The 25,526-nt window shown below is 43.9% G+C and overlaps 1 protein-coding gene and 1 long non-coding RNA gene across 3 annotated transcripts in view; both read left to right on the top strand.

The window, feature by feature from the left end:
• CACNA1C (calcium voltage-gated channel subunit alpha1 C) overlaps positions 1 to 25,526 on the top strand; it is a 721,004-nt gene that overhangs the window by 255,730 nt on the left and 439,748 nt on the right. The window lies entirely within an intron of this gene.
• LOC115303402 lies at positions 803 to 1,459 on the top strand. Of its 2 annotated transcripts, none has more exons than XR_003914028.1 (2): positions 803 to 1,010; positions 1,085 to 1,459. It is a non-coding gene; the product is annotated as an uncharacterized LOC115303402 (long non-coding RNA). The 2 variants fall into 2 exon arrangements; XR_003914029.1 differs by having other exon boundaries at positions 1,132 to 1,459.

Below are 25,526 nucleotides of genomic sequence, written 5' to 3' on the forward strand. Positions count from 1 at the left end.
GAGAGAGTGCATGAGAGAGAATTCCAAGCAGGCTCCGCACTGTCAGCATGGAGCCTGACAGAGGGCTCAGTCTCAGGAACCATGAGATCATGACCTGAGCCAAAACCAAGAGTCACATGGTTACGGGTGGAGCCACTCCCCCTCAAGGGAGTCTTTAAAGAGATTTTGTTCATCTTTTTCATTGAGAAGCAGAATACGAGGGTTATACTTGCAGGAAGTGGAGAAGAAGAGCTGAAGTTAGGAGGAGCTCTCCCTGGCTATGGCTGAAATATGGCAGTTGATGATGTAGAGAGATTCTGGAGCCTCTAACTCTGGTTTTAAAGGTCAAGGGTTTTCATTTTGACTAGCTTCATTCCTCAGCTTATTAAATGGCTTTGATCAAATTGCTTAACTACCCTAAACCTTAATTTCCTCACCTGCAAAGTGGAGATAATGCTTGTTCCAGAAGGTTGTTAAGAGGATTACATGAAATAATATGTGTCATGACTGTCACATAGAAGTTCTCGACTTGTTACAAGTTATTGTTAGTACTTCCAGTTCTGTTATAATCACTGACTGGAAAAATATGACAGGCAAGGAGAAAGTGGCCATAGAAAGAGTCAAGATTAGACACTAGAGCTGGCATAGAAATGGCGGCAGAACCATTTGAAGGGGAGTTGCCTGCAGAGCACCCAGTTTGGCTCCATCCACAGGCCATTGACTGTCATGTGGTGTGTTGGTTGCCTAGAGGAACAAACAGCAGGGGTTGGGACAACAGCACCTCACTCATCCCCTGGGGCTTTCCTCCCCCACCCCTCCCCCCACCCTCCATATTTCATCCTGGAAAGGCTCTTGGTGGGAGCCACAGCTGGGAGAAGGTGGTGGGCTTGGAAACAGTGTCAGGATGAGTATCCTGCAGACTCTTGGCCCTTTTGCCCCATCCCTGAGGTCACAAAGGCTTCCCTTCCTGGGATTTTGCTCACAAGCCACAGTGTTTCAGCTTCTTTCCTGGGAAGCCCAGTTTTTAACTGGTAAGAGATTTTATTCTAATAGTCTGTTTTAGTTCCCTTCTCTGTTTTTGATCGTCCTTCTTCTCTCCCACCAGCCTCCCACTCTGCCCCCCTACACACCCTGCCTCGTTTCCAATTTTAGCAGTGTTACCAGGGCAGCTTTTCAGAAAGCCTGCTTCAGTGGTTCTCGCCTGGGCCGTTTCCACAGCGGCTGTGTGCTGGGTACCATTCACTGAGGCTCAGCAATTGTGCCCCATCTGTTCCTCTGGCTGCAGCCACCAAGCATCTGTGGGGGCCGGCGAAGGCTGAAGATGCCGAGACAAGGGGCAGGGAGGACCTGGCCACGTGATGACCAATGCAGCAGGGATGCCCAGCAGGAGACTCAGAATAAAGGCCCTTGTGACCTCCAGGGGTGGGCAAAAAAGTAGAAAATGGAGATCAAGTTAAAATTAAAAGGTTTTAAAAAGTGATTTGTGAAGAATTAAACAAATTTCTTTCAAACTGCTTTATTACTCATAGGAATTGTATCAATCAACCGTGAGCACTAAATTGCTGGATCAGTCAGAAAATATTGTTGCTGCTGAAGAATCAATGCTAATTGAATCATTAGGACATTATTACATGAAACACAAATAGCTTGGGAAGATAACTCTCTGCTTCTCTTGATCTGTCATCTTTCAAGAAGCAATGAAACTACGTCTGTACTGCCTGATGGACTGCCAGGGTCCCCTCCATTATTGCTTTTCTCATTGGAGTTAAAGATGGGTAGTGGTTGTGCTAATTTTTCCTATTAAGAAAAGGAGGGGGGTACCTGGGTGGCTTAGTTGGTTAAGCATCCAACTCTTGCTTTTGGCTCAGGTCCTGATCTCACAGTTGTGAGACGGAGCCCCACATTGGTTTCCTCCTGCTTAAGATTCTCACTTTCCTTCTAACTCTCCTCTACCTCTCTGCCCCTCCCCTGCTCACATGTTCTCTCTCAAAAATAGATAGATAGATAGATAGATAGATAGATAGATAGATAGATAGATAGATAAATGTGTAATAATGTCCTTCTTGAAGTCAGTGATACTGAGCAATCTTGACAGGTAAGAAGGTTGAAGAAGAATTTGGATTGAATTTTGGAAATCTGGTGGGATCTTTGATACGTGAGAATATATCTGCAACTTTATTGAAGTAGTCAAAATGCAGTGACTGACCTGGACTCGGAATAAAAGGCAGGGCTGCAATGTCGATACCATTTATAGGCTGGACACTCAGGTCTGAGTCCCCAAGCTGACTGGAATGGATAAGACATTCTATAAGGTCTTGGAGGCCAGAATTAGAGCTGGGTTCATTCTCTGTCCGCTAAGATTCTGATATTGATCTTTCCACATAGAGGTGCTGATGGATGTTAGCAAAAGGAATGAAATACTTTCTCAAGTAGGCCACATTGGCCTCTGCTTTCCCTCTTCTTTCACCTCTCTTTTGGCCATTTTCCTTCCTCTCCCTGCTGACCCCTGGCAGCCCAGAGCCCCCATTTGGAGCCCTCACCCAGGCTGCCTGTTTCACTCAGTCAGTGGCTCCTGTTCTGAAATTCTCCTCCCTTTGTGAGAAGGTCTCAAGAGGCCTGGATTTCCACAGTGAATATCCCCTCATCCTACCATCTACCATCTTGGGTGTTTGAGTGGACGTGAGAGTAGCCCCAAGGATTACATTTGCATTTGAACAAGAGGTTACTAGGAATGTAAATCTTAACCCAAATGGAATTATCCTTGAGGGAATTTCAAAGATTTCATAAATAATACTAGAGTTCACATAGCCAGTCTAGGCTGTGTCTCTCCTAGCAATGGGAAGTGATGGGGATGGGAAGAGGAGAGGCGTTTCCTTGAAGGCTTGCTGCAGCTTTCTTTCTGACTTGCACATGGACCAAGAGGCCTAACCCCTCCCACGTGTCAAGGGGCACAGTAAGAAGGACAGCATTTGTTGTAGACTCACTGTGTCCTGCTGGTGCACTTGCAGTGTACTTTCACGTAGACCATGTCCTTTTGTCCTCACAAAAATGCTTGGAGGTAAATATTATTACCCTCCCCTCAGTTTTAAGAATGAGAACACAAAAATGTAGAATTAAGTAACTTGCCCAAGGTCATGCAGAACTAGATTCAAATCCAAGTGATCTCAGCTGCAAGCCTGTCCATTGTATCACATCATGCTTTCCCTCTCCCCTTGCCCATCACTCCACCACACACACACATACACACACCTTCTCTCGGCTGAGTCAAACTGTCCTGTATTTGCCTCTGTAGTCTTTCTTCCAAGTCACATTCCTGCTTACTCATCTGCAGGACCTCCTCTTCGTCTTCCATATCCTGCCCCAACTTCTTCTTTAAGCTTTTCTGTCTTCCTTAGCAGCCTCTCCATCAGGCTGGCATTTTAGATATTCCAGGTCTTGACCACCCCTGCCCACTCTGTGGATCACACCAGTAGCCCTAGTGGCCAGCACATTTTCAGGTACGTAGGAAATATTAAGGGAATGCATCCTCTTCCCTTGCTACATCTGCCCAATTCATGTTCCCTTCCTCCACCTCACCAGCTTGCACCAATTGCTCCTTCTCTACTTCCCCTTCTCAGCTCTGCAGTGATTGCCAGAGGCTAGTGAGCAAAACAAGTAGAGTGGTCATAAAAGAACTCATGGTGGATGCAGTTAGTAGTTGCGTACTTACAGGCAGAAATATTACAAACATTTCTCCTCTTTGTGTTGCCCTTGGCTGCTCCTCAGTGGAAGAAAGCCTTTATCATGCTTTCACTTTACATGGAAATACTTGGCCATTTTCCTCATTTGCCCTAGTAATTAGTTTTTCTGTCTCCTCTGCAATGGAAACGAAAGAATTATCATGAGGTGCTGGAAGCCATGCCTGTGTGTTTCCCGCTTTGGTCAAATGCAGAGTACTCCATCCATAATACTGTCTTGTTGTCAAGGTGACCCCTTTTGAAAAAGCTTCAGGGTAAGTGTGTGTGTGTGCGTGTGTGTGTGCACGCACGCGTGCATGCATACACAAGCCAGAGAGTGAGTGAACAGAAGAGAGCACTTGTGTGGGGGAATATATATGTGATCAATCACACAATGTGAGAAGCCTGGAAAAATAGGTCAAAGGAATGACAGGACCCACTGTCTCTGCTGTAATTCTGAGGTTCATCCAGTGTCTTAGAAGATTAACGAGTGGGGTATTGAGTTGCTTTGTGCTTTCATCGGCTGAGCAATGGTAGGCAGATCATTTTTAACCCACATTACCTTTTCCTTCTCCCTGTTCAACAGTCCTCTGGGAAAAGAGCATCATCTCTGCCCCTTGTCTGTCTTCCCTTGCCCCAACACACTTAATGGGCAGAATCATTATCAGGAGGTTTGTGGCAAGATTTCTCCCAACTTGAGTGTATATCCAATGACAGCAGGGAATTTTTTTTGTCTTGCTTAATTCCCTGTTGTATTTCCAATGCCTGGGACACAAGGAGTGTTCACAAAAGTTTTATTGAATAAATGAGTTTGCAAGGTATTTTTTTCTAATTTTCAGTCATCAGCATCTCCATTTCCTCTGTACCCAAAGGCAGTATTACCCTGTCCTGTCCTCTGGTCCCCTGTGTCCTGCTGTCACCATCACCACTCAAGATCTTTCCTCCTTAAGGCAGCCTCATTTCTTGATCCAAACTTCTTCCTAGTCCTCTACCCCTCCCTGTCCTCATCCTCACACCCCCTCGTTCCAGTCAGGCTGCTTCTTCAGAGTCTCCACCTAGCCATGCCCTTTTCCCAGTCTCACTTTGCTGCTGGCACAGCCCTGTCTCCTTACCTCCTGGGATTCCTGTTGGCCTTCAGGTCAGAGGTTGCAAACTCAAATGTCTACCTAAACCAGGAGAGAAAGGTAGGCAGGCCTGGTGCAGAGAAAGGATTTGTATTCCCATAGATGTATGCTCATCTCCAGTGTTACAGAAAAATGTCAATGCAAGAATAATGATAAATAGCTTCTGACACTTGGTCTTCAGGTTGGAGAAACATTGGGGGATGAAGGGGTCTGTGACATCCTCAAGAACACCCTAAAGGTACAGCTGCAGCAGATTAGCACCATGACAGAATGTCTACCCACTGTCATGAGCACTTCTGGAAATATGGATTTGGGCTGAAGCCTAATGCTTCATAAGTATTGGCTCAAAAAAGATTTTTTTAAACAGTTATGCCTGCCAAATAAAACACATCTGTGGTCACATTGACCTCCTGGCCTCTGGTGTGTGACCTTCACTCCAAAGAGTCTTCCTAGGTCACAGAAGCCAAACTGGATCTTCCCCCTCCCAAGTGCCCTGAGACCTTAGAGACACAGCATCACATGAGAGGAAGACCACTGGCTAGAGAGTCTGAAGACCTACTCTCTAGTACTGGGTGGCCTCAGTTTCCTCGTTTTTAAATGAGAATAATACTATTTGATCTGTTCAGTTGCTTGGCTTACAATTTTGGAGTGCTTTCATATGCATGGTTTCATTTGACCCTCAGAAGAACCCTGTGTAGGCTTGAGAAATATTCTTAATTTAATAGGAAAGAACTGAAGCTCAGATAGGTTAAATGTCTCACCCAAGGTCACACAGTTTATAAGTTGGGTGGCATGGCATTTGGGTCTTTTGTCTCCTGAGGTTTCATGTTTTATTTTGTTTTTTAAATCTTGGACAGAATGTTAAGCTGTTAAGTGCTATGTGGATACTTAAGAAAAAGTGAGAAGCTTACTGTTATGTGGGTTATTACTCATAAGGTAGATGCCATACATTTCCACATAGCTAAGCACTCATCTGTGCAGCATGGTGATTGATCTTGGATTCTTTGATACGTGGTGATCTTCTCTGAGCAGACTCTGAGTACCTGTACCCAGGGATGAAATCTAGATGTCTGTGGAGATGTTTGGTAAGTAATTGCTGATAAACCAAATAGAAGAAAAGTGGTGATGCCATGTGAGAGGGAGCCACACTTTGACACCAAAGCCAGGCTGTGCCTGAGGACGGTCAGGACCTGAAGACTCTGATTATTAATGCTCTGCTCATAGTCTGTTAGTAGCTGTTGGTCACACATGCAGTGTAGCACATATGGCAGCTGCCGTGAAGATGGTCACCATCGAAGGCCTCCCAGTTGGGAGATGGAAAGGAATGAAATGGCATGGTGGCATTTTGGTGTATGACCTGGGTTTGATTAATTCTTGGCTGTGGGCAGGTTAACTCTCCAGCTTTAGTTTCTTTACCATGAGGTTATCTGCAAAACAAGGAAAACTGATCCTGCCTTGTAAGATTGTGAGGAAGGCTAAGGAAAGTCAAATGTGCTAATACAACTACACAGTGCCTGGCATTGACCAGTGTCCAGTGTAGTACACCGCGTGGGGATTCCTTTCGTGTAGCAGGTCCGGTAAAAGCACTATTTAACTGCTTATGCTGATGCTGGGCACTGAATTCCTCACTGCAGTTGTTAGGTGAGATTCACTCAATGCAAATATTCCTTCATAACAGTACCTGGAGGAGCCTTTTAACTTGAGATTTTATGGAGATGGTAAAAATAAGTAGAAAACAACTTGGTCTACATAATGGAAAGAGAACTATTTTCAATGTGCTTAATCTTAAAGCCAACTGCACACAACTGTGGATATACAGCAGAGTTATGATGAAATTCCAGTTCATCGTTACCAAACCTCCAGTCAGGGGGATTACGAACATGGTCTTTAGATAGCTCTGAGACATCCCACCCACCTCTGGAGCCATCCCTGCTGTTCTTTGCTACGATTTCCTTTTCTGTTTCAGGCCTTCGGCCTCCTCAGACTGAAGTTAGGCGCTCGCTCCAAGACTCTTTTAGCTCGGCCTTCATTAATTACGCTGGGAAGGGGACTTTGGCTCACCAGTATGCTTTGCAGAATGTCAGCAAAGCCTCCTTTGCTCATGACCACTAGCCTAGGAATGTGGTGTTGACTCTGGTTGCAGCTCTGCTCTGGAACAGAAGCGCTCAGGGCTGGAGCCTGTATTCTTCACCAGGCAGCAAAGGGTGTTTCCTGAGGGGGAAGGCCAGGTGAAAACAGGCCTTGCCCTTCCCCACGACACTCCTCTGTAAACCACCAGACGGCCAGGTCCTTCTGGAACAGCCCCCTCACAGGTCCCAGCCATCCTTCAGGATTGTGTTGTTCACTACTTTGTGCTCCCTGTGTCTCAGTCAGTACACATTTCCCACTCGGTTTGGGATTTGGCAGAAGGGCATGCAGAGTCCTGGTGTGGATGGCTCTGGAAGTAGGAGGCCAGTGGTAGGACCTGTGAACAACTTACTCCTCCTGAGAGCAGAGCCACCTGCCTGCTTTGCTGTGTGCAAGGGCTCTCGTTGAACATTTCAGAGCCTTGCGTTGAACTCCCCCACAGGAATGTGCTGGGGATTATTGGTTAATGCTGCGAAAGCACTTGGGCTATAAATGTCAAGTTTAATGTTAATAAACAGGGGGATTAGGTTCCTTTATGCAAAAAGTAACTCACTTTACAATGGACATTGCAGAGAAGACTTTAATTTTATCAACAAAAACAAACAGCAAACTGTAAACCCAGATTCATCAAGCCTGAGGCCTCTATCTCGTCTCTCACCCTGACATCCCACTGGCTTTCTCTCACTGGCCATAAACTCTGCTCACTGCTGGAGCGGATTACCTAATTGTGTTTGTGTGTTTGATGTCCTTTGAAATGAAAGCATCTTAGGAAAGTGTTGCAAGAAGAGCAAACAAGGCAGAGACTGCATGGCCAAGTGGAGAGGCCCATGCCGTTTGTGACAGTGAGCGGAATCGGTGTTATTATTCCTCAGAATCTGGCATACTTTAAAGGATGTACTTCAGTTAATGGTCTTCTATTCCTCCTATTTTGTATACAACAAAACTGCAGCATAAGGATTTGCTTTGAGTTCATTCCCTATAAGAAGCTTCTTAGGTAAGTTTTTCTCAGCTCAGTTCTCCTGAGAAAATCCTTCAGCACATGTGTACTCAGCCATCCAGTGTTTAAGTTTTTGCTGACAGGATAGTAAAGGGAAGAATCCTTACAGAATCCTTGCCAAGAGCAAATTCTTATAAACCTCTTTGTCAGGTATATGTCATCCCAGTTTGCAGACGAGGCAACTGGGGACCAGGGAGGGTGGTCTACAAGATGTCTGAGCTTTTGCACTTCTCACTGTGTCTCCTAAAGGTAGCAGTTACACTGTTCAGTTTTTATTTTTGTTATGTCCCACAGCACCTAATATAGATCCATAGCCCTTTCTCTGTAATTCTAAAATCTGGACATCTCTGGAAAATGAAAGTTTAGTCATTGTCCATTTGGAAAAAAACTTGACCAAACTCATGGGGCAAAGTGACCTAGACTGACGTGAGGGCAGCTGTAGTCTATTTAACCCGCTCAGAATGACTGTTCATATGATTCATGGAGAAATGTGTTGACTTGTGGGTCTTTCATCCTGCTGTGGTGTTATATACAGTATACACACAAATTACCTTTCTAGAACCTGAAACATTCTGAATTCTGAAATGCACATAGTCTATAATAAGGGACTGTGGTCCTCTCTAAAGCTCTGTGCACAGGAAACCCTGGCTGTACACTCTCTATTAGCGGTAAACACAGGCACAGGGACTTTCCTATGCTATGCACCTGTAGCATGGGGGTCACAGAAGTCAGACACCTTGTTCAGAGTCTTCATTAGGCAGCTGCCATATGGTAGTGAGAGGAAGGGCCAGCAAAGAAAAGAAGACTATAAAGTAAGAAGGCTACATTGATTTCCTTCCTTTAATTCTGTGACTCCTAAAAACCTACAGCTTCCTTTAATTCAGTTTGTCTTTTGGAGTTTTCACCTAATTATTTCAGAAATAAGTCTTACTCTTTTCTTAAAAATACACTAGGTGGTGGGGGTGGCCTTTTATACCTTACTTTCTTTACGTGGTCACGGCACATTTCATGGAGGCTGGAACACCCTTGCAATTTCCCAGTAGGTCACTCCTGAGTTCCCTGCATCCCTCTGCCTTGTCAGTGCCATAGGGTCTGATTTTCCTATAAGTCTGAGGCTCTCTTGTCCTTGGACTCCATTTTCTGGGTGGGTTTAATTAGCTAAATTCACATGTGCCAAGATGAGATATAACCTGTGTTGGGAAGTCCCTTGGGGATTTCTGGGGTAGAAGATAGCTCAGTGGTACTATACTGTGATGGAATGTCCCAGGGCAGTTGCCTGCAGACTTCATCCTCCTGGCAGGCACATAGTCCCTGTGGCTTAGCTCTGGGTTTCCTCATACTCCTGGGGAGCAGCCAGAGTGGGATCCGATTTCCTGATTCTTCCTCAGTTCCCTGTGGGCTGTGATAGCAAGATTTCACAAAGGCACAAAAGAATCTCTGCTGAAACTTTTAAAGTCTTTAATCACTCATTCTTTTTTCTTCTTAAGTCCCTGGACTCTTGCCAAGCCTCTTTGTCCTTCCTCCTTGAATTCTCTGTCATTTCCACTTACCCTCATTTCACCTGCTGGTCCTTCTCTTTGTTTCCCATGGGAGAAGAAGATGACTGGAATTTTAGGAACAAAGCAAAAAACAACATGGGGTAAGGAGGAAAAAGAGCTGTGACCACTACAGAAGGTGGACAGATGGTTGAGAACCTCTGTAGACCAGGGGGGAAAAAAACAAAGAAAAAACCCCCAAACAAATAAAAAAACCCACAACTCTTCTTTCCTCTCCCATTCTCAAAAAAAAGTTAATTATTTCTAAAACTGAGCTGGATTATTGGGTGCCTTTGTTTACTCAGACTTTGTGTTAACTCATAAATTCCATGTGTGTGTATGGGTGTGTGTTTCTTTTTGTTAAGGGAAAGATAACACTCCAACAACTAAGCTAACCTGGGAGAGTTGGCCCAAATGTTGTAAAGTAATGAAGCAGCTGTTCTTCTGTGTTCTGTTTATGCTGTATATTCTCTTAATGTCTTAGCCTGCTGTAGCAAAGTACCATAGACTGGGTGGCTTAAACAACACACATTTATTTCTTATGGTTTTGGAAGCTAGAAGTCCAACATCAAGGTTCTGGTAGATTTGGTTCCTGATGAGGGCTGGATCTCCAGATTATAGACAGTTTCCATCTCATTGTATGCCCACACAGCCTTTTCTGGTGTGGGTGCATGGATGGAGAAAGAGAAAGCTCTGATGTCTCTTCTACTTACAAGGTCACTAATCCAACCATGGGTTTTGACTTGTATGACTTCATCTAAACCCAGTTTTTTTCTAGAGCCCCACCTCCAAATACCATTACATGTAGATTAGGGCTCCAACATATGAATTTTGAGGGGACACAAACATTCAGTCCATAACACTGAACTTCTACTTCCTGGCTGATGGACAAGTACAACCAGTGAGCAGTATCCTCTGGTCAATTCCTGACCAGCTAAACAGAGGAGTAGATGACTTTGGAGGCCAGAGTTGGAAGCTGGGAAAGGCCAAGAAACATTTCTCTATAGCAAGGTCAAGGACCCAAGGGAGCATCCCTTTCCAGTATGAAGGAGCTGAGGCTTTCTCCTGTATTCCATTTTCCCATGGTTTTAGTTAGCGAACAAACTCTAAGTGAGATGTTAAGCCCATGGTGCCATAGAAACTGACAGATGATGTGTTGCTAAGAGACATCCAGGACAAGCAAGAGATGGCAGCTAGAGAAGGGATGGCTGGAACGAGGAATAAAAGCAAGTCCTCCTTTCTGTTTGAGGTTAGGCAGGGGTGAGGATCCCCAGGTCAGTGCAGGTCTGTTCATGCTTACTCCAAAGCCTCAGTGGATATAAACTCTTGAAGAAAACAATATCCAACTCCACTTTCCTTTTCTTAAACATTTTTTTACAATTTTTTTAATGATTTTTTTTTGAGAGACTGAGAGATAGATCATGAGTTGGGGAGGGGCAGAGAGCAAGGGAGATCAGGGTCTGAAGCAGGCTCCAGGCTCTGAGCTATCAGCACAGAACCAGATGCAGGGCTTCAACCCATGAACTGTGAGATTATGACCTGAGCCAAAGCTGGATACTTAACTGACTGAGCCACCCAGGTGCCCCTTTTTTAAACATTTTAAAAAAGCTTATTTGGGGGCACCTGAGTGGCTCAGTCGGTTAAGCAACCGACTTCGGCTCAGGTCATGATCTCATGGTTTGTGAGTTCGAGCCCTGTGTTGGGCTCTGTGCTGACAGCTCAGAGCCTGGAGCCTGATTTGTGTTCTGTGTCTTCCAATCTCTCTGCCCCTCCTCTGCTCAAAAAAAATTTTTTTAAAATAAAAGTGTATCTATTTTGAGAGAGAGAGAGAGAGAGAGAGAGAGAGAGAGAGAGAGAGAGAGAGAGAGAGAATGAATCCCTAGCAGGCTCCACGCTGTCAGTGAGTAGTCCAGTGTGGGGCTTGAACTCATGAATTGTGAGATCATGACCTGAGAGCTGGATGCTTAACCAACTGAACCACCCAGGCATCCCCAACTCTACTTTCAAACAGAGCTTGGAGAGAAGTGAACCAAAGAAGGGACAAGATAAGGTGTCCCATTTCCTCACAATATGAAGGTGAGAGGGGCTGGCCTCAGAGTTGACAGCAGTAGGCTCAGTTATGGCTCTGATGTTTGCTAACTCTGGGACCTTGAACAAATGGCTCAACTCTTAACCTCAGTTTCTCCATCTGTAACATGAGGGTCATAATAGCACTAGACTCACAGGACTGTTATGAGGACTGCATGTGGGAAGCACCTGGCACAGTGCCTGGCATGTAATAGTCCCTCAGTAAATTTGGGTTGTTATTAATATTGGCACATGTGATTGGCATCTGAGTTTTAGTTAGTAGCCATTATACTCCCTTGCTAGTGTGCTTAAGAAGCTATCAACAGAGAAGTAAGGAACACAGACTCTGGAACCAGTTCGCCTTTGTTTGAATTCCAGCTCTATTACTTACTAGCTCTATGACCTTGAGCAAGTTAATGGACCTCTCTGGGCCTCACTCTTTCATCTGAAAAATTAGTATCAAGTGGTATATACCTCATAGGGTTATGAGGAGTGAATATATGTGAAGCAGGAGTTAGCAAACTATGGCCAACAAGCCAAACACCACCTGTGTTTGTAAATAAGATTTTAGTGGCAGACAGCCATGCTCATTTATTCATGTATTATGTGTGATTGCTTTTTTGCTACAACAGCAAACATGAGTAGTTGTGACAGATACTGTCTGACCTACAAATCCTAAAATATTTACTGCCTGGCCCTTTACTGAAAAAGTTTGCTGACCTCTGGTTGTAAGAGGTTTAGACAGTGCCTAGCACAGAGTAAATGCTAGATGAGGGTTTGCTGTTGTTACTACTGTTACCCTTTTCCAGTTTGTGGTCACTAGACCCTCCCGTGAGTCTGGTACACATAGATTATAATCATTCCCTTCTTGTAGAGTACCTGGGATTCAGAGGACTCAAGTGACCTACCTAAGGTGGAGCCGGGCTAAAATCTAGTTCAGGACTCACTCTGGTGGTGGCCATGATCAGAGATACTTGCCTTGTTTTTCCTGTGGATTTCTCAAAGACAGGGCCATGTCTGTCCATCCCTGTTTCCGCGCTTCTCCCCAAGGACCAGACAGTGTATCACACAGACTGTAGCTTCAGGGATGCTGGCTGATTCATGCCTCCTGCCCCCACCTACCCAGCTCCCAGCACTGAGCTCTCCACATGGGACATCTTTAGCTCTGGATTGTTCACCTCCCTGACTGCTGGAATTGGGAGGGCTTGGCTTATTAACATGGCAGAAACCCCCCTGCTGATGTATATAATGTGGAATCTGAGAAGAAGAATTTCTCCTTTCCTGGACTTTTAGACAGGACCATGGTGTGGCTGATGATAACTGATCCCTGGGTGGTTCACTGGGCACTTTTACATCTGTTATCTCACTTGATCCTCCCAGCAAGGGAAAAGGTGGATGATGGTGTGCCCATTAGTTAAACTGAGAGAGATTGAATCCTTACCCAAGACCATGTATTAAATGGCTGAGTCAGAAATGGGAGTCCTGGTCTTCAGCTCAGTCCAGCTTTTCTCCCTTCCCCAGTCAGCCTCCTGGCCTGATCATCGTGGTGATGCCAACACCATACCCTCGGGCACTCCTTCTACTGTCTAATGACTCACTGTCCAATACCTCTTCTTTGGCTGTAATGGAAATTTTATGTGCTTTAGGAGTTTGTTCTGCTTTCAGTGGAGATGAAAAGAATCTACTCAGAAAAATAACCATTTTTTAATCTTTGGTCTTGATGGTGTCTTCTGCCCAACCAGTCTAGGCTGGCTTTTCTGTCCTTTTGGGTTTGCTGGGAAAGGATACATCCCACCCACCAAAGTGACTTCTGTAAACTGCACTTGCAACTTCCAGTGTGAAGCAGAAGGAAGGACAGTTTGTTCTGAGTCAGCTCAGCTCTTCTGTAGAATAGTCATGCCACTTTGGAAATCCTTGAGTTTGACCTGTGTGTGTGTGTGTGTGTGTGTGTGTGTGTGTGTGTGTGTGTGAGTGAATACTCCTTGATCATGTAATTTCTAGCTCATCAATATCTGGGGAGTAGAAAACCATTCCTAAAAGCTTCTGAGGAGCATAGGAGAAAATGGAGCACATTTACAGTCATTATGAGCTCATGGGGATGAAGGGCCAAAGGAAGTCAAATTACCAGCAGAAAATGTGGTCCTTTTGACCTGTCTCCTGGGGACTGAAGTTCAGCACAAGAGAGGACAGTCGATGGCTAGTCAAAGCAACACCTAACTTTCAAATGCAATGATATGAAATGGCTCAGCTGAACCATGTTGAAATCTCCTTCATAATGAAAAGCAGGTGCTATAGGAGAGAACCCACTCCTACAGATTTTCAGCAGAGGTTTCCAAAACAAGGAGGTTGAAGTCGTTCTGCAAGGCCACCAGGAAGTAGCCAGATGTCCTGGTATTCACTCAAATGGACCTGCCACAGCCCTTGAGTTTCCCCATTATTAACTTTCCTGATTCAGTGGAATCCTTCTAGACATTGTCATTGCAGTGTAACCAAACTCAGCCTCGGTCCCCTGTGAATGAGTGTGCATAACCTCTGCTGGGTAGAACAAGAAACTGCTTTATAACCAAAATACTCTTTTGGTTATGTGTCTCCCTTGGACAAATAATCAGAAACAGCTGCCCTGCAGCTTTGCAGAGAATGGAATCTTTCTAGCTTCCATGGAGTGAAAACAATTTGGGAAGAACAGAACAAGGGCCAGGGTGAGATGTGGGGCTTAGAACAGACTCCTAGCATCACCCCTGATTGACCCTACATCACTTCCCTTCTCTGCCCTTGGTTTCGGCATCTCTTGGACAAGGCTAATGAAACCTGCTTCTTACTGCAACTCCACACCATGAAAATTTATTCTCTTATCGGCAGCAGGCTTAGGCAAAGTGGCCCGCCACGTAAAACAGCTTGAATCCTTGAGCATGGTAGATGGAGGTTGTTTAATGACTGAAACTGTGTAACCTACTCCATGTTTGTCTTACCATTAAATTTTTTATTGTTATTTGTGAAGTATCCACTGGAATTCAGGAAAAGTCTGCACATCACTAAATCTAGTGAGCTCAGCTCCTGCTGCAGTTAAAATGAGTGCTGTAACCCCAATTAATAATGATTTTTTTTTTCACAGAGACGGCTGCTTGCATGAATGTATTATCTGCTGGGGAGCCCTTATGGGGCCTGCTCCCCGTGTATAAATATTCAGTCTCCTATAAAAGAAAGTCCAAAAAAGGGCTGGTTTATTCACAGTGGCCTCTGTGATCTGGCCACAGTCAAGGGCCTCTTCAAATCATCAGCTCTGATATTATACACAAACATTTGGGTCTCCAGGATAATCTGGAAAGAGGATGCAAGAGGGAGGGCAGAGTGTTGAGGTGGGGGGGGTGCAGGAAAGAGAAAACCAGAAAGCTGAGAGCTGAGGTTGGGAAGCCATGAAACAGAGTTGAAGGCTCGTGCCATGATTCATGGCTTGTCCTTATGAACAGCCTCTACTGTATATCAAGAGGCAGGGAAAAGAGTGATGAGCTTTGAATGTCAAGGTTGCCTCTGTAGGTGGTAGAGGCTTGCTTTGTCCAGATTATTCAGTTCTGCTGAGACCAAATGCCAGATTGGAACAAGGTATTTGTACATGGACAGCTGTGTATTTTATATACAGACCTGATGAGTCAAGCCCCTTCTGTCTTCTTTCTAAGCTTTCTAAGCTTTTATTCCTTCCCATTCTCTTTCAGAGATCTTTTTGGGTCCTTCTAAGGCCTTCTGTGTCATCAGTAAGAGGATGTCCCTTAGCTTGGATTATACCACTTTTTGCCCTCCCTATACATTCAAAGTAACCCGAAAATTTTGAGGATGTGCCTCACACTCCCTTAGAGGAGTACCACTTATTCTTTACTCTTTATGTTAACATGGGCAGGGAGGAGAGGGTTTCTATGCCACAGCCCTGGAGTGGATGGTGTGGGAGGAGCACTTGCCACTTCTCCCTATCTCCTCATGCCCTTAACCCTACGGGAGGGGAAGTAACTTATCTGATTCATCGGTTTGGCTTAGCTTCTTCTGGGACTCTCTTTTGAATATACTTGTCCCCAAAGAAGGGCTCACCAAGTTACTGGGGCTGGCTCTGGCACTGCAGGGAAAGTCCCAGTTTTTGATTGGGTGAGTAGCTTTAATTCTGAGTGAACTGTTGGGCAACACTTTGTAATCACCCATGTAAGCCATATTCTCCAATTTAGAATTTGTTTGTAATGAAGCTTTTAGTTTGATTTTAGTTTGTATGTCTCCTATATCTTATTTCTTCATTGGTTTTGAACTTCTAAGAGGGAAGAATGGACAGTTAGTTTTTGGCCAACCAAAGTCCCAAAACTCCTCCTTGATCACTGATTCTAGAAGGCACTCTGAGCAGCTCTGGGTATAATGGAGGCAAGGCAACATCTGTGGACCCTTTTCTCCCTCCAGAGTAATATTTAGAATTATAGGACCCCAAGTCTATGGCTCCTGTTTTTGAGAACATCTGCCATAGAAATGTTATAATCTTCCTCTCTCTTTATCTCTGAAATAATGATACTTGCCTGAGAGGAGGGCATTGAGGACTAAATGAAATAGCACACATTCATACACATTAGGTCATCAGAAAGTGCCTTCCCCTCCTTGGGTGCCTGTGTCAGTTACATAGTGCTTGCTGTCTTGTTACTTTTGAAGGCCATTTTTCTGTCTCAGTGAGAGGGATTTATAAGCTTAACATATAATGTGAAAACCTCATACCCCATACACCTGGTTTAGAAGATCATTTGAGAGGAAGAACCTCAAAACCAATAGACAGAAGTGTGCTAAGAGGGAGAAGAAACAGCCAGAGGATCCAGAGAAGGTGGGGGATGGGTCTAAAGGAGTTTGGCCATTAAAATTATTAAACATGCAATGATGAGCCTTAAGGAGGAATCCATTGGTTGACCTCATCCGGGAACTCCTGAGTTTGGTTGTGCCTTATTTAAAGTCAAGATTGGGGCACCTGGATGGCTCAGTAGGTTGAGTATCTGACTTGGTTGTGGCTCAGGTCATGATCTCACAGGTTCACGGGTTTGAGCTTCACATCGGACTCTGTGACAACAGCGTGGAGCCTGCTTGGGATTCTCTCTCTTCCTCTCTCTCTGCCCCTCCCCAACTTGTGCTGTCTCCTCCCTCAAAATAAACTTTTTTTTAAAGCTAAGATTACAAGGTCTGGGAAAAGTTGCTAGATGCATCCTATATTAATGTATAGCTTTTTCTCCCACAACTTGGGATGCAAAATCATCTCATTTTTCTGGAACTTTATCGTATGTGTCCAGTATTGTGCTCACCACTGTGTAACCCCCATATAGGCATCCACACTCCAGTTGCTCACAGGCCATTACAGAGGAGAGTATCAATACAGAAGAGAGTCTTAAAGCAACAGAGAACTCTTTCAATCACCAAGCTTCTTGAGGACATGGCCTGTGTCTTATTTATCTTTGTACCCCCTGATCATCTGAAGCAGCCCTTCTCCTTTGTTTCTTTCTTACACAGGGTTTCATTCCCTTTTTATTTTAGCTCTGGATATGTACTAGGTGACCCCGGGTTTTCTAGTTGTACAGGAATGGAGGCTTGGGGGCTCAGACAGCCAATGTCAAAATGATCTGCTCCCCTATTGCTCTTGTGTCTTTTCCATCTATGCAGCAGTAAACTGACACAGGCATGTGTTGGCTCCTACCCTGTGCTGATGATTGTTCAGGATCAGGGCTTCTCCTACTGCTCACCTTTTGTCCACTTGACTATTTTCCTCAGAGGATGATGGAAAAGAAAAAGCCCAATTAAAGTACTTCATTGTTATGGAGTGAGAGTTGAAGTCAGCTTGTTGACCCATCAGAATTTCAGGGGAAGGGAGAAGATTGGTGTTGAAAAAGTTCCTCAGGTGATTTTGATATGACCCACCACCCACTCCCCACCTTGAGAACTGCAGGTTCATTTCCATATTTTTTTAATTTAAAAATGTTTATTTATTTATTTTGAGGGAAAGGGGAAGGGCAGAGAGAGATGGAGAGAGAATCCCAAACAGGCTCTGTGGTGTCAGCATGGAGCCTGATGCAGGGCCCAAATTCACAAACCATGAGATCATAACCTGAACCAAAAACAAAGTGCTAGTCACTTAACTGACTGAGCCAGCCAGGGGCCCCCATTTTCACAATTAAGAGAAAGATCTTGCGTTACGCCTCTCTCCCCTCTTTACTTTGGATGGCGATTGAGGAATGGTCTCTCTGAGACTCATCCCAAAGATCTTTTAAAAGAAGAGAAACAAAGCTTAGCTTGGTACTTCTTTTCTGAAGAACATATGCTTTGATGCAAAATTCAGGAGGAACAGCCTTGAATTAAAGCAGCCATGACTTCCCCTCAACCTCAAGGCACTTTGGCTGTGAAAAGTAGTCGCTTTGGATGCAGAGAGCTTGGATGCCCTCCCTGGTTTCACAGCTGACCTGCTGTGTGACCTTGGGCAAGTCAAATTTCCTCTATTTGCCATCTGTAAAATGAGGATAAAGATGCTTGCTACCTACTGGTTTTACTGAGGTACTGAGAGTGTGTGAGATCACAGAACAGAGTGCTCACAGTTCTGCCATAGAAACAAAGCCTGGTTATCAGGAAAGCATCATTCCCCAGATGCAGGGAGTGCTGACAATCTGTGAAGGGCTTGCAGACAGTCCTGGGTTCATCCCAGGGTGTGGAAGGCAGGCTCTCCCTCCAGGTCCAGACCTACTTACCAATGCCCTTGCCTGTCTGTACCAGCAGAGAGGAAGGGATGTCTGAGCTGTCAGGAGGTGGTGGGTACAGATGGTCTCTGGCTAAAAGAGAGGGAAGTGCCAATCAAAGAAGGTCAGCCTCCTCAATTAGAACTCAGAGCAGATGGGTCTGAGGCAGCCAGGAGGGGCACTTTCCAGTTTACTAAGTATGTGATGGTGAGCTGTTGGCCTTCAGAGAATCAGAGAGGTCACCTAGTTCATTTCCTTCTTCGAGGAAGGGCGTTTTTAGATAAATCTGACAGATGAGTGTCCTCATTCAACAGATAGTTAATAGCTTTACTGTAAGTGAGGCTGTATGCTGGACCCTGTATGTCCAGGTAGCTGGAACCTGGATGTAACATTAAACAAGATAGACCTGATCCTGACCTCCCCTCACAGATGTTATAATCACACACACTGCTCCTGCACTGCTCCTTGCCACTCACATAGGGATTGTGGATGGGACAGGAGGAGGAAAATCACAAATGCAGATTCCTGGATCCCACTCCAGAACTACGGGATCAGAATATGGGCAGTTGATCCCACAAGCCTATATTTTTAACAGGCTTCATAGTTCATTCTTGTGCATGTTAAAGTTTGATAACTGGTTGATTCTGTGAAAGCAAAGAGTGATCAGTGACTTGAGCACACTTGTGTCTTAAAAATGAATTATATATACATTTGGAATGCTTTTGCTAAGTCTAGTCTCCCATGTCTAGGTTGCTAGAAAAGTCCTCCCTACGCACCCAATTCTGGTTGTAGGGAAGATAACTGCCCAAATCAAATAAAGTGTTGAGCTTTTATTCCCTCCCTATCTTCATGCCATTCAGAAAAAGAAATATAAAAGCTATATTCTTGGGCCCTGTGAGCATACAGGGTTATTGAGCTGATAAAACACACCAGTTACCCAGTTAAAGATGAGGAGAACATTAAGGGCCAAGATGCAGAGCAGATGAATTCCCTAAGCATTCAGAAATAAGGACATTGATGGGGGACATGGTTGCAGCCACATCCTTTCCAGACATCCTCTGATTCCAGTCATCAGACCGGAGTCATAACCTATTAAAGAAGTTGAAAAAGTATCTTGGGGAAATTTAAGAGATCTAGGTGGAAGGGAATCCTTACTGATGAAAAAGTTCCATGGATGATTAAGGTGTTAGTTATCAAGTTTGGGAACCAGAACACTACCTTTTTAATTTGAACATTTCCCCCCATTTAGTTTAGTTCTATCTTCAAGACAGAAGAACATCAATTCCTCTATTACATTAGCTGAGTAACAGTTGAACACTGATATCATAGTGGCATAACACAGAAATTTATATATCACTCATGCAACCCAAGTCAGGGGCTCAGGTGGCTCTGCTCCTTATTTATAGAAGCATCAAGGCTTTGCCATCTTTGGGAAGTAGCTTCCAAGGAAGTGATATCCAGGAGACAGCCAACCAGAGGAATGAACAGGGAGGATAATGGTGGCTCTTATGGGCCAGACCTGGAAGTGGTGACTGTCACTTCCACTGATGTTTCATTGGCCAAATGTCAGTCATGTGGTCACATCTGTCTGCAAAGGAGGCTGGGAAAAGTACTCAACCTGAGTATCTGGGTGTGGTGAATAGCCAGCTCCACCCTATCACATCTTCCTAATGCAGCTCCTTCTTGCAGGCTCTTGGACTATTGTCACTGGTCTCTTCTCCTCCACACTTTCCCAGGCTCTCAAGCAGTGAGGTTCACAGCGTGTTATACCTCTCCAATCTTCACACTTCCTTTATACTCATCATTGCTGCAAAGAAGGTCTTGAAATTGTATATTCTTTATCCCTGCCCCCTCATTTCTCCTCTTCCTCCACTTCATTTGGTTGTCTTCTTAGGCTAAACTACCTGAAATTGCTGACGTTGGATAGTTTTTGCCCTACAAAGATGGCATTTTCATATGGTTCAGTTAACATTATACTCTCAGCTTTCTCCTGAGAGAACCCTAGATCTACCTTCAGTAAATGCATTATCAGCCCACAGTGGGCAAAGATTTCTTTGAGAATTGAGCCAAGGGAAAGAGAGAAAAGATGTAGGCAGGCAGGGTTTGCATTTAGTGCTGTTACCTAATGTGTTTCGGGTCTGCCCTACCCCAACTAAGAGCAAGCTCATTTCTTAATAATTTCTTAATATGACCTCTTAACATGGCACCTGGTGGCTCAGTTGAGTGTCTGACTCTTGGTTTCAGCTCAGGTCATGATCTCACGGTTCGTGGGTTCAAGCCCCACGTTGAGTCTACACTGATAGTGTGGAGCCTGCTTGGGATTCTCTCCCTCTCTCTGCCCCTTCCTGCAAAAGAAATAATAAACATTTTTTAAAATGACCTCTTATTTCTCATTTCATACTAAAAGTTTTCATGTATATCATCTCATTCAGTTGCTTAGAGGAGTTGGCCTCTCAATTAATGAGATATGAGAGGTATATAATAATTTCCTTCTTTATATTGCCAGGAAACTTAAGCCAGTCATATTAGTCCGAATAACTGTACTATGCTTTTGGCTGGTCTACTTAAAAAATTACTTATTAATTTTTGGTAATTGTTAATTTTGTCTTTTTTTAAATGTGAAATTAAAAATCTCTCAAGTCACCTTTTAAAATAGTGTGGGATAAAGCAAGTAATTTTAGTTATATCATAGGAGTCTCTTTAGGAAGACCTTAATATCATAACCTTACATATATGGAACTGAGATCCATAAAAATAAAGAGGTTTTTCAGAGTTCTGTTCAGCATGGTACCTGGAACTGGGTGCCCACATTTGGTACTCTTTCTGCTCTGTGATGCTACCTTGTCCAAATAGCCCATTAGCACTTTAGTTGCTTCCCTCCCAATTTCACTTGACTCTTATTTTAAGAGACTTGAATGTTTTCTATCCTATTTATTATTATAGATGCATGAGCATCACCTAATTAAGAGGAAGTCATATTTTTTAATCAAATTCTTGTTAGTTTTATTCCATAAAAATGAATTTTTAAGTTTTCAGAAAGGGAGAAGAGGCCAACAGGCCTTTTAAAAAGTAGATTTGAGAGATGGATTAATAAAGTAATGTAAGGAATTTAATATAAATTAACTTGTATATGCTTTTAAATTCCAAAAATTGGTGGAGAGGTGAAGTTATATTAGTGAGTGAACATGATTACTAACAATGGCTTTTCCTAACTGGAAGGGTTATACCCATGGGCCTAGGGGAAATCAGATAGCTCAATATTTCCTTCACTTTCTTGTTTTCTCTTTTTTACATGGAGGGGAAAATAATTCAGGGCCACAAAAATGCCAGGAAAGGTAGCTTAAAGCTCAAAATGTGGTCAAGAACTAACAACATCAAAAAATCACTTGAAAAATGTGGATTCTTGAGCCTTGCCCCAGATGACAGACTGGGAATTACTCCCCTCAACCTTGAGACCCAGTAATTTGTGTTTCAACCAGTGCATCTGGTTTTTCTAATGCAGGCTAAAGTTTGTGACTATTTGGCTTTAAAACAGCATCAGCTGTAAGCCACTTCTTCTTTTGGACAGGATCTAGATAGTTAAAGTATCTTTGAATGAAATTAAAACTGCTAATGAGGAAAATTAGTGTCTTTGTCCTAAAACAAACAAACAAAATTTTCTTGAGTTAGTAGTTAAAGACCAGAAATAAGTTATCTGAAGTGTCCCAATGAGAGCTAAGAACAGGACAGAATTTCTGAGGGTCCCTTGAGAGGAGGGTGGAAAGCCTGTCTTCTATGGCCAGGAACCTGACAGTGTTGGATTAAGAACTGTATTGGATCTAGGTGTTTAATTTTCTTTATATAACCAGAACAACAGTTGTACTTTAAAAATTTTTTCTTATTAAAAATTAGTCAATTTATGCTTTAAAATATTTAGTAGAAAAAGCATAGGTAAACGTTACTGTCAGTGAATTCCTGCCTTCTTCGGTGTTTTAATGTCCTACTCGGATCTCCTCTTTCCAGCTGGTGTCCCCAGAATGCACACTTGTGTCCACAAGAAAGGAGCAACCTCAGAGCATTGGTCCAGCAAGCTCAGTCAGCCCAGAGGAGAGCAGGCCACCTGCTTCTCAGTGAGGTCATGGACTCCTGCTGTGCTGGGCACATGGGCCTGGTATAGGCACTTGGGTGACATAATCTGGGGAAGAAAAAGAGGCTAGTGGCCTAGCCCCACAAAGGCAAGGACCTGCTTCTGCCTGTGAGGCCGTAGGCCTATACTGGAGTTAGTGTAGCATTATGGTCAAGAGCATGAACCAAAGGGGTACCTGGGTGTCTCAGTTGGTTAAGCGTCCAACTTCGGCTCAGGTCATGATCTCACGGTTTGTGAGTCTGAAACTCACATCGGGCTCTGTGCTAACAGCTCAGAGCCTGGAGCCTGCTCTGGATTCTGTGTGTCATTCTCTCTCTGCCCCTCCCCGACTTGTGCTCTGTCTTTTGAAAATAAATAAATGTAAAATTTTTTTTTAAAAAGAGCATGGACTGGAGATCTACATGGAACTTGTCTCAGTTTGTGTTTTGACCACTTGTTAATTGTGTGATTTTAGATGAGCCATTGCCTCTCTCAGCCTCAACATTTTTGTTCCTAAAATGGGGATAATAACAATACATACTTTGGAAGATTATTATGAGAATTAAATGAGTCAGAGTAGCAGTTCTCAGCCTTTTTGGTCAGGACCCCTTTATACTCTCAGCAATTATTGAGGACCCCAAAAAGTTTTTTTTATGAGGGTTATAGCTTTCAGTGTTTACTATATTAGAAATTAAAATTTAATTCATCCAAAAAACCTCATTACATGTTAACATCACATCTTTTTCATGAAAAAGAATTGTTTTCTAAAACAAAAAAAATTGAGTCAGAAGAATGATATTGCCTTACCTTTTAAAGAGTTTCTTTTATGTCTGGCTTAATAGAAGACAGATTCTAGTATCTGGTTTGTCACTCAGTATGATGCAATATCATGTGTTGTGTAGTTCTATAGCCTCTAGAAACCTCCAATGTAAGACTGTTAAAGTGAAAAAGGGAAATAACATCTTAGAATTATTATGAAAAATGTTTTGAGCTCATAGACACACCAAAGGGGTCTTAGGCACCCTTCTAGGGTTCCCTGGGTTACACTGTGAGGACTATTTGGTTGAAAAATCATGACAAAGGTTTGGTATACTGCTTACAGAGTAAGCACTAAAAAGTAAATTATAATTATAAATACCACCATTAGCTACAGGGCAACATCAGAGACAGTTTCTACATGTACTGGGGTAGAGTGCTAGAAGAAAGTGAGGCTTTGCTTTCTGCTTTCTGCTTTCTGCTTCTGCACAACCCACATACCCAAGAGGTGCCTCTGATGCTGCTGCTGCAGAGAAGTCCTGTGACATCTCATCTGGCCGGTGAGAGCTCTGGAAGGGCCTGGATATGTTTCAGGCTGCAATGCCAGGATTGTGCACATGTACTAATATGGGAATGGTTTCATATGGGCGTCACAAAGATGCCTTTCCTCCTAAGAAGCAAAGCTCTCGCCTCTCTATCATCTTGTTTGTCATCTCAGCATCCCCATGTCAGTCTAGTCTCAAAGTGAGCCAGTGCCAGGGCCAGGACTTGAACCTGAGTTTCCTAATGTAGAGCAGAGTCTGGTAAGGAGGGAATGGGTAGGATTGGCAGAGGTCTGCCAAGGGGCACAGTGCAGTGCTTTCAGATTCACATTTGTGGACACAGAACTTGTCAGCTCAAACTAGTGGTTGGTCAGTCACCCCAAGATGTGAACCCAGAGCTCATGACTGTCCTCCCATCAAGGCACTTGCACACCATGTGATAATCAGCTGGTACTCCCAACTACCTTTCCCTTGGCTTTTCTTTGAGTCCAAAAGCCATAATGCAAGCAGTGGGCTGAATGCTGTACAAGCTGCTGTGTTGGCATGTAATTTGGGAAACCTTTCCACTTAGCCATCTATTAAACACCTGGTGTGTTTTGAGTCCCCAATCTGTTTCCTCCCTCATCTGCCGCCAAGGGAAAGAATAAAGAAATACTGACCAATCAGAATGGGGGCTCAAATTTGCCATTGCAGTAGCAGTCTTTCTTGTGGCCAACACCTGCTCTCTGGCATCAGCAGTGGGCGTGTGCAGCCATAGATTGAGGCTGAAGGTCAGGGAGCTGGGGCCAGGAATCTGACCTGTGCTAGTGCTTATTGTCTGAGCAGCTCAGTATCTGTGGATGGCAGAGTCAGAGGAAGGCGAAGACTGGTAATGGGGAAGGCCAGGAGGCAGCCAGGAACCAGAATGATGCTTCTTCATAGGCTGAGGGTGGGGGTAGGGGTGTCTGAAATGTGGGACAAATGGTAGGAGTCCAGAAAGTTAGTGGGAGGAGGAAAGAGTGACAGCATATAGAAGATCAGAAACACATGGCAGGTCTGGGAAGTGGCTCTGGCCCCTGCTTTCTAAGTATTCTCTGGGTACCTACAGGGTGGGTGCTATATTCATTCAACAAATATTTATTGAGTACCTATTATGTGTCAGGCATTTTGCAGATATATCAGTTGTGGCATTAGTGAACAAAACAGACAAAACTCCCTGCTTTCAGGGAGCTTGCCCCTTAATGGAAGGAATAAAACAAAGAATAGGAGAAAATAAAGAAAAAAAGGGGTAAAATATATTAGATATTGAGGGGGGAATTAAGGCAGGGAAGGAGATAGGGTATCAGGATGGGGTTATAATTTTAAATAGAGGGGTCAGGGAAGGTCTCATTGAGAAGATAACATTTGAGGCAAGAACCTGGAGGGGGTAAGGAAGTGAGTCTGGTAGATATCTGCGGAAAAGGACATTCAAGGGCAGAGAGAACAGCAGGTGCAAAGGCCCTATGCTCAGAGTGTGTTTGAGAAACAGGGAGGATGCAGGTGTGGAGCACAGTGAGCTCTTTGAGATGATGTCAGTGAGGAATAAGGGAAGAATCAGTAGAGCCTTAAAGATCATTGTGATGGTTATGGCTTTTACTTTGAATGAAGTGTGAAACTTATGGAGGGTTTTAAGCAAAGGAGTGACATGATCAGATGATGTTTATTTTTATTTTTAAATTTTTAAAATGTTTTGCTCAACATCACTCAGCATCAGGGAAACACAAATCAAAACCACACTGAGATACCACCTCACGCCAGTCAGAGTGGCTAAAATGAACAAATCAAGAGACTATAGATGCTGGCAAGGGTGTGGAGAGATGGGCACCCTCCTA

This window comes from Suricata suricatta, chromosome 10, assembly GCF_006229205.1.
Source record: "Suricata suricatta isolate VVHF042 chromosome 10, meerkat_22Aug2017_6uvM2_HiC, whole genome shotgun sequence".
Classification (NCBI taxonomy): domain Eukaryota; kingdom Metazoa; phylum Chordata; class Mammalia; order Carnivora; family Herpestidae; genus Suricata; species Suricata suricatta.